The following is a 10,002-nucleotide window of genomic DNA, read 5'->3' on the forward strand; positions in this document are numbered from 1 at the left end:
AAGGAGGAAGGTAGGAAAATATCTCGATTCCACTATGAAACAAAGTGGGAAACACACTCAGATTTGCAAAATCAGATCCAAAAGGGTTGGCAAACAAATAATAGGGGATTCGATCTCTTCATCTTGCAACAAAAGATTTCTCAAGTTTCAAAACATCTACGGTCTTGGAGCAAAACTACTTTCCACTCTGCAGCATGGGAAATTTCAAAGGTAAGAGCCGAATTAGAGAACATTGCATTCTGTCCAAGCTCTGAATTACAATTGGCTTGTGAGGTTGAATTGACACTAAAACTTGAAGTCTTGCTAGCTGAAGAAGAAAAGTACTGGCACCAACATTCTCGAGTGAAGTGGTTGGAGGCAGGGGATAAAAATGCTTCTTACTTCCACAATGCTATAGCAAAGCATTGACAATGCAATACAATTCATAAAATCAAGACAATTTCAAGAAGATGGATCTCAGAAGAATTAGAAATTCACAATGAGGTAAGAGGCTATATCAATAATTTATTTGAATCTTCTCAACCCCACTCCTCTAATTCATTTATGAATAGCACACCCCCTTGCATCACTGCTGCACAGAACCTAGATCTATATAAACTTGTCTTGGTCGATGAAATCCGTAGGGCCTTTTTCAGATTAAGGGAAATAAATCTCCCGACATAGATGGGTTACTTTGGTAGATTTTACCCAGAAATTGGGACATTTTGGGTGAGGATTTCACACACAGTGTACAACACTTCTTCAACAAAGGGTTATGCTTCGAAGCATTAACCATATAGTCATCTCCTTAATCCCAAAAAAAACAAAATCCATCAGAAATGACTAGCTATAGACCCATCAGCCTATGCACAACACCTTATAAAGTGATTGCTAAGTGCACTGTAATAGACTCAAGGTAATTCTACCTACTTTGGTTAGTGAAACACAAAGTGCATTTGTTCCTAGAAGGGTCATATCGGATAATGTCTACTTAACCCATGAATGCTTACATCACATGAGGAAATCTAAAGCTAGAAAGGGTTAATGGCTATTAAGGTAGACTTATGTAAAGCCTATGACAAATTGGAATGGCCTTTCGCTGAAATGTTCTTCTTCATCTGGGTTTTGAGGAGAGATGGGTCAATTGGGTCAATTGGGTCAGCATGCATAACCCCAGTTGAATACCACATAAAAATCATTGGGGTTTTAATTGAAAAAGTCATTCCTAAGAGAGGAATCTAGTAGGGGTGCCCTCTTAGTCTGTATATATTCATCTTGTGCCATGAGACATTATCTAAAAGACTATCCTCAAATAGAAGCATCCCCAGATTTCTTGGAATTAAACTGACAAGAAATGGACCTAAATTAAATCATATGTTTTTTGCAGATGATTGCATCTTCTTTTCAAAAGCCAATATAGGAAATGCAACCCTCTTGGATCAAATTTTATTGGAGTATGCTCAGGTCTTAAGTCAACACCTTAATTGCTCCAAATCTGCAATAGTGTTTAGCGGGGGGACCCTATCAATATCAGGAACTCAATCACATTCATTCTCCATATTCAAGAAACCTTGGCACCTATTTAGGAATTCCCTCTTTAATTGGAAGGTCAAAATCTGAAACATTTTCCTAAATCCAAGATAGACTTGCACATAAATTGTCTAGATGGAGAGAACAACACCTATCTGCAGCAGGGAAATAAACACTCATAAAAGCTCCAGCTAATGCCATACCTCAATATGTGATGTCTAATTTCTTACTTGCAAAAAATTTATGTGAAAAACTTAACCACAGGTTAGAAAATTATGGAAGAAATCAAAATATGGGAGGGGTTTGCATTGGGTAAATTGGGAGAAGCTATGCCAACCTAAGAACCTTGGAGGAATGAGATTTCGGGAATTTTACTTTTCAATAGAGCACTTCTTGTGAAATAGACCTGGCAGCTTTTAAACCACCAAAACTCATTGTGGGCAAAGGTAGTCAGGGATAAATACTATAAGAATTGTTCTATCCTTGAAGCTCAACAAAAAAGGGGGGACTCTTGGGGGTGGCATAGTGTTTGAAGTGGAAAAGACCTCCTTTGGGGGTTGAAGGGAAGGGAGGGAGAGGGAAAAAAGAGAAAAAGGGGGAAGGGGAGGACAACAAAAAAAAAAAAAAAATTTTTTTTTGGTGGTGTGTGGGAAGAGTTATTTTTTTGTTGGTAAAGAGGAATTTATTAGGAAGAAGGAAAAAAAAACCCCAAAAACCTTTTAAATCAAAAAGCCACGCTCTAGAATGAGTCTTCATAGCTAGACTGTCAGCCACAGAATTGGCTCATCTAGAATAGACAAACATTTGCCCCCAGTGATTAAGAAAAAACCAAGTCTTGAAACACTATACAACATTATATAAACTAAGTTAGAATGAAATGAAAGTGAAGAAAAAAAATAAGACAAAACCTCGTTTTGACGTTTTGGGTATGAGGGTATGGTGCTAGAACAGTTTGAACTGTATTAAATTGGGATCAGATTGGTAACTTTTTGGGTGCCCCTGTGTCGTAAGTTCGTAACCAGGCTTGGAGCGAGCACCCCTCACGCAATAGAATTGCGTGTCATGACCACTCATCACATCCCGTTTCTGCCTGAAGGATCATGTTTTGGTTGAAACTCTTGCACACCATTTTGTAACGCAGGGGTGCATCGATCCTTTATCCACCATCGATGTGGGACTATTTAATATCTAATTCTCTTTCCCTTCCTATGGTTAAGGACTTGACTGTTTCCGCCTTCATGATCATGCTTATTTATTTATTTATTTAGTTTTGGTGAGATCTTCAAATCTGGATCTCAGTGATGATGGTGGTATAGAACTTGAGGCGACGCAGGCTGCGAAGATCTCGTAATGATTTTTACGTCTCTTGGGTAGAGTTCTTGGTGGTCGTGCTTTCCGATAGCAAGCTGTATCGGAAGGATTGCTTAGATCTTGGAACACCAAATACGGTGCTGAGGTAACGTCATTGCAAGATAGCAAGTTCTTGGTCAAATTTTATCATTCTCTTGATATTCAGAGTGTCGTAGAAGAGGAACAGTGGTCAATTACAGGGAATCTTTTGTTACTTGGTCCCTGGTATCCTAATGGAAGCAAAATTCTGACAATCTATGGATTTTAGGATCCAATTGCATGGTGTTCCAGTTGAATTGCTTTCTGCTTCTGATTTTGTGGAGAAGAAGTTAGTGATGAAAGTTGGTCCATCGTCTCAGTGCATGCTGGTTTCTGGTTTTCACTTTGGGGAATCTCATGAATATCTGAGATGTAGTAAAACTACTATTTGGTTTCAACAGTTGTGAACAATCTCATGTCAGTTCAGCCTGTTGCTCCTTTGGAACCTGTCACGAGATCTGGATTGGTTAAACTAGCATTTTTGCACGAGGCCTTAGCTGTTTCAGGTCATTCATTCTGTTACTGTCCAAGAGGACTATCAGTCAAGACACCCACAAACTGCTATGTCAATTATTGCAACCAACGGAAGGTTTGGAAACTATAATTCCCTTTTTGTCTAATATCAAATTTGTCTTTGATGCATCCAAAATCTGTTAACCGTCAGACTCCTTGAAGTTGGCTTGGAAAACAGAGTGATATATGGGCCGACCACCTGATCGGACAACCACCTCCGAAGGTTAAGTTAGAAAGTAGAACACCACAACTAGTTGCAAAGCTTAGATTGAAAATGATAATGGAGGGAAATACCTCAATTGTGCGTGAACGATTTATATAGGGTTTACCTTCCTTTCCTAACCGTTGGATTTGTTTATGCCTTCTCTTGGTGCCGTTCGATCTTAGGGTTTTACTTCTCTTTTCGTAGTTAAATCACCCATCTCCTGTTAATGGTAGTTTCCCGTTATGACTCAATCACCTATCCATAATTCTTCGAGATCACGTTTATTTCTATAACTACAACATTGATTCTCCCCAACGTAACTGCTTGGTTCGAACTCTGGGCCGATCTCGACAGGGTTTCTTGACCCGGCCGTGGTTGAGCTGTCCCGAACTAGGGTCCATGACATGACCGAGGTTGGATCCGGTTCGGTAATATTTTATCCTCATTAGTCTCATTTTGGTTTGTCCACTCAAAGCCAGCCTCCCCCTAAAGAGTTGTCGACCTTGGCCACTGTAGACCTGGTTCAATCACAGGATACTCTTGTAGCTTGTAATGCACAACTAGGGCCAAGTTCTGAACAGTCTCTAGCCTATGACCTATCACCTTATGGACTAGTTGTCACACCCCACCCGCCGGTCTTGGTTACCCGCCCGACAACCCGTGGGTGCGATCCATCACAAGATCCAAGGTTTTAGTTTATCAACAATATTTAAGACAAATAAAGATAATCAAGAGCAAAGACTATTCAATAACTGAATTAAATGAATTACAGGAGTCCAAAATACTCCAATGTCAATAAATAAAGGAAAGAAATAATGAATAAAATGGATAAAGGTTTCAGCGGAAGTAAACAAAAAGATTATATCAATTTCTTCCCAGTTTTCTTTTCTAAATCTAAAAAATGTTTTTCATGGATCTCAAGGTAAGGTGTTCTCCAATTCAACTCTATTCGCCGAGCAAACTTTCTGACCACCCTCCGCCTTTGATCATCAATAGGTGCGATAAGCGTACTCCATGCAGCTACAGGAGCTCTCGCACATGCTATTTCCATCTCCCACTGACGGTGCCACATCTTCTTCATACGGGATGGTTCCTTCATAGGAAACCGGTCCATCTTCCCCGTAAAGTTCCTTCTTACATGCAGGCTAATAAACAATACAAAATAAAGATGTGAGTTCTAGAGAACTCAGTAAGAAATAATCAACATCCCATCAATATATCCAACAATGCCAAGATACATGAATAATATAAATGAATGAAAAATATGAATGATACTGTGATTTCTAACTATGCAGGTCTCTAATAGTTGACATGCTTTAAGTTATACACCAGCCCTCCTCTGGGTAAGTCTCATCACTCTGATCCGGCAAGGACTGGCTACCTCTGTAGGGATCCCGGGAAAAAGGGGAAAGTCCACACCGGCTCTCAATTCCAAGGCTGGGGGTTAAGTCAACACTCTCTTACCACGACCATTGGTAATGAGTACTGGCGCATGTCGGGGTTTCTAATCCAATGCAAGGTCATATTGGTTACATGTCTACGTGAAGTCCAGATACATCCCCTATGGCACCAACCAACTAGGTTCAGTATCCTTCGCAACCTAGGAGAGAGAATCCTCACGGACTGAATACCTCTGTTGGACTCCACTCCTTAACTCTATGGTCATCCACATATTATTGGGGCGGATGCTCTCATGATTCTTCACGACACTCGGTTCGATCCTTGGACATCCATGAGCCCAACCCTAACATATGCAACCCTACTATTTATATGACTAATAGTGGACCACCAAGTCACATCACTGTCATCACGGGTCACTCGATTTCAATCCCCCTACCGAAAGGGTAGTAGCATGGGGGGTACCTAACCATGCAATCTAGACTCTACCTAAATAATGCCATCAAATAGTAAAGACAGTGCTGGAGACATCAACAGGCATGTGTCCCATTCCACAGCCTCCTGATATCCCTAGCTAAGATATCCCAAAATAGATACCTCATCCATCAGAACCATATACCAACTACCATTAATACATAACATACATCATCAACACAATATGTATATAATTAAGACAAATAGTAGTAAAGTAATATGATTTCTATATAAAACATGTAAACAACAGCATATATAAAGAAATATGATTTCAAATATACACTGGGTTAACATATTATAAGTCTATTTAAGAGATAGGATGAATTGTCCTTACCTGCATATAATAAGATTGTCCGTAAAATGAAATCCGATAACAATTATATGACTTTTCTTTCAAACAGTAGTTACCTAATACAGGGTTACAGTAACATATAAGTTAAATGAATCAATTTGAATCAGAACCAAAAACCATTTGGTCTCTGTTTACTAGCCGGTCGCTTGGGCCAGTCACTTAGGTTGAGCGACCGCCACTAGTGACCACCCCAAAAACAGTGAGTTTCAATCCGAAACTCAGGCCTCTGATTACTCAATTTCAATCTGGATTTCGAGTAATCATGACCAAAGTCTCAAATCTAACACTCCCTAAGCCAAAAGGGTGAGGGAAAACTAACAATTACCATCAATAGATTACCCATAACCCTCCCCTTGATTGGATTAACCTTCTCACGGAAACAGGGTTTCGTTTACGGTTAATCCATCTCAAGTAGATTAAAAAGAGAGTTAAAAATATCCAAGGGGGTAATCACAAAAACGAGGGAAAGGGTTAATATTAATTTAACGGACAATGAGAGTAAAGAACAAAGGATTAATTCAATACCTCACGCCAGAGAGTTAGAAAAGGAAAGGACTGATCTTCCAAGTCACTGCCAGCACTCCAGAGTCTCTTTCGGATCTTCCCCGTAGTCGTCTAACCTCCCAAATAAGCAACCACGAATAAAGTATTCGTTAATTAGACGAAGGTTGCCTTTTATAGAAGTCAGGGGGCAAAATAGGGCAAAATCCCCGAAAACAGACCGGGCGGTTGCTCCAGGAGGTCGCTCCAGGCAGTCGCTTGGTTTAATCGACCGCCACTAGCAACCGCCCCCATGTAATTTGCCATACAAGGGTGCTTTTGCTAGGGGGTTGATACCCAAGGCCAACCTAGCCCTAAAGAAGAGATGGGGGAGATCTTACCTTCATTCCGGACACCTCCGAACAACACCTGACTTTCAGAATTCCAAAATCCAACCAAGGCAGGCTCTTCAGATAAAGGATCTAGATCCATGGGTCCAGGGTATGGATCATGGGCTTCAATCTGGACACTCCACAAGTTCACCCGACTAGACCTTCGGGTTCTCGGACTTGAAATACGGATCTCGGGTTAGAAATATGGGGGTTGTTACACTAGCTCATTCAGAATTTTAAAACAAGGAAGGTTTATCCCAATTTAAGGCCAGGCCCAAAGTAAGGAATTCTGTTGTTGTTCATCCTAAGCCTAAACGAAGAAGACAAGGTCAAAAAGTGGATGCTCAGGTGCTTTCTATTATTCCAGTTGATCATTTTTCTACTCCTGGCCCATGGAGGCTGGGGGAAATCAGCCATGGTTCCATGAAGCTCATTTCCTGGCCCATGGAAGCTAGAGGTCTTTCCAGTCTCTCCTCTAATAATAGATTGGATCTTATTTTCCTGATGGAAACAAAATTTTCAGACGCTGCTGTTGATAGAATTCGCCATAGGCCTAAGATGCAAAAGTTTGCTTCGGTACCTCCCCTTGGGGAGTTTGGTGGTCTCTTGCTATTTGGTAATTCTCAGTTGCAGGTCTAGATTCTATACTCGGATAAGAGCACGATTGATACTGTTATCACTATGCTTGGCCTGAACCTTTCTTTTATACGGGCATTTATGGAGATCCCCAAAGAAATTGCAAAAGAAGTTGTGTTGATTTAGTTGATTGAAATTGGGAGCAATTTTGCCTTATGCCTGTCCAAAATTACACGGAAGCTGTGAAGTGCTCCTGATAATCGGTGGTGTAAGTTCCTAAGACATATTTATTTCCATCTAGGGACTTTTGGAATGCAAAATTAGGCTCTAAACCATCATGGGCTTGGAGGGGGAATTTTAAAAGGGAGGGATGTTCTTTAGTCTGGTATGTTGTGGATCATTGGTGATGGTGCTCAACTTGATATCTAGCAGGATAAATGGGTGGTTGATTTACCTAGTTTCAAGATTTGTTCAATTAAGCCTATCAATTGTGAGATAACTAAGACTTCACGACTTATTCATGTGGAGTCTAGTACATGGATAAGACCTTTACTGGAACATCTGTTTCAACCTGATGAAGTGTCTACTATTCTTCGCATTCAATTACCTATGTTCCCTAGGGAGGATAAGCTCTCATGAGGAGGAAATAAAAATGGTATTTTTTCTGTTAAGAGTGTTTATCGTCACTTATGTAATCAACAAAGAATTTTGGAGGCTTAGGTAACTGATATTTCTAATGGTCCTTCATATTCCTTTATTCCTAGGGTGATATGGAACGTGTTATGGTCATTATTACGACAATCTCTGAATCGGAGTAAACCACTTGGACCAGACCCAGGGTTCAATTAACACTTCTTAGTCATGAGGTTTTTCAAAAGAAATGTCAACTGAGAACCCAAGAGCCGAGCATCGCAGTGACACACAACTATCATCATGTGACTTATCAGGAGAAACTGTGCTGGCAATAGATCTGGGTTGTCCTTTATCCAAACGTCAATCATGGCATTTAATTATGCATTAAATGTGTCAAGAGCCATTAAATGATCATGGACAACGGAAAAGCCTCTCCTCATCTCGAGTTCACCTCGAGCCTTGAGCCTTGCACCTGCACCTTTTGTTCCCCCAATTATGGGCTGGTGTCATGTTAGTACCAATTGGCGACTGACTACTTGACTCGTCAACAAGATCTTCCCTTGACAAAAAGATCGCAAGAAGAGACTTGTTGCATAAGCCTCTCTAAGAAGTCATCTCCACCCTCCATCTGATTAGATAAGCATATGAGGGCCGTGAAGCATCCATGATCTCTTTAGGTATGGATCAGCTGGATAAATAACCTCTGGACAAACAAGTAACGGTAAGCCAAACTGACTTGAATACTTCAGCCATTACTCTCCTGCATTTACTCCTGAAGAAGATTCTCTTCTTCATCCCCTTGAGCATTTATTCCTTAAGGAGGAGTCTCTGGTTTTCTACATGAACTGACTTAATCATTGGAGGTAGCTACCCGTCCCCAGAGGCGGCCCACTCTCACCTTTGTTTTGGTCCCAGGAACCAACCTAGATCAGGAGCGAACCAAGGAGTTGAGAGCACATTTTCACAACAACATTTGGTGTCGTCTATGGGAAATGCTAACAAAAAGTCGAGTAGCTTCCTTGTTGTCTAGACCTTACAGATGATTACAAGATGGTTGGAGTCGACTTAGCCGACAGAGTCTTCGAGTCTCAAGAAGCACCCCCGTCCTAGGAGGAAGGGGGCTTTTCAAAAGTTTGGAATCCCAAAAATACGTTGGCCCTCACGGGCGTGAGCGTCAGGAGATTATCCCTACGCTACTTGCTGATCCTCCTCCCCAGGGAGTGACTCACACATCTAATCTGGATCTTGTCCCACATACCGGTGTACAGCTACAGATGTCCGAGGAAAATGGTTCCTTCCAACCAATGGTGAACCAGTGGAGTCAACTTGTACATTTCTCCATCCCATCCTCTGTTCTGCCTAGCTCAAGTGAATCCTACTCTTGTTAACCCAAATGGTAGAGCTCAGGAAAAGAAGCGGATACACTTCACAGTCAACAAGCGAAACACAAAGATTCTGGGAAGTCTGAAGCTGTAGGCGAGGGAACACATCGGTGTACCCTTGAAAGACTAAAGTCTCGCACATACAAATATTCCCTCCTTGGAGTTAGTGCACAATCATTACAGGTCCCAAGACCTAAAAGAATGTTTAGAGGAGCATTCACTCCCCTCAATAAGTCACGATCTGCGGTTCTTATGCAGATTTGAGACTTAGGAGAATCAAGGTTATTGAAAACCCCTAGAAGAATAAATGCATACCCCCAGGACGGGGCTGGCACATCAAGATGCTGCAGTTACCACAAAAATAGAGGGCACCATATTAATGGCTATCAAATGTTGAAAGTGGAATTGGAATGCTAATCGCCAGATGGTGCTTGAATCAGCACATAAAGGCCCCTCACTAGGATGAGGCCTCACCTACACTGAGTAGGTGTACCAGGACTTCTCCAAGAGATAGGACTAAGTTAAGGGGGAAAGCTCCGATGATGCCTAGGGGCGAGGACCTTCCTAGAGTAAATACCATATTCGGAAGGCCCACTCTTGAGTCATTAAGGTAGATAAAGCAAGGAACAAGTGTCATAGGCACTATTGAGCCCACTGCAATGACACGCTTTGTTCAAAGTAAGCCAATTACTTTAGCCT

At 41.3% G+C, this 10,002-nt stretch overlaps 1 non-coding gene across 1 annotated transcript; it reads right to left on the reverse strand.

Annotated features, from left to right (window-relative positions):
• Nucleotides 1-2,478: 2,478 nt before the first annotated feature.
• On the reverse strand, nucleotides 2,479-2,591 carry LOC149021967 (small nucleolar RNA Z279/snoR105/snoR108). Its single transcript, XR_016172672.1, has one exon. It is a non-coding gene; the product is annotated as a small nucleolar RNA Z279/snoR105/snoR108 (small nucleolar RNA).
• Between the last annotated feature and the right edge of the window lie 7,411 nt (nucleotides 2,592-10,002).

The sequence above is a fragment of the Hakea prostrata genome, chromosome 3 (assembly GCF_041222555.1).
Source record: "Hakea prostrata isolate BN-2017 chromosome 3, UWA_Hpros_2, whole genome shotgun sequence".
Lineage (NCBI taxonomy): Eukaryota > Viridiplantae > Streptophyta > Magnoliopsida > Proteales > Proteaceae > Hakea > Hakea prostrata.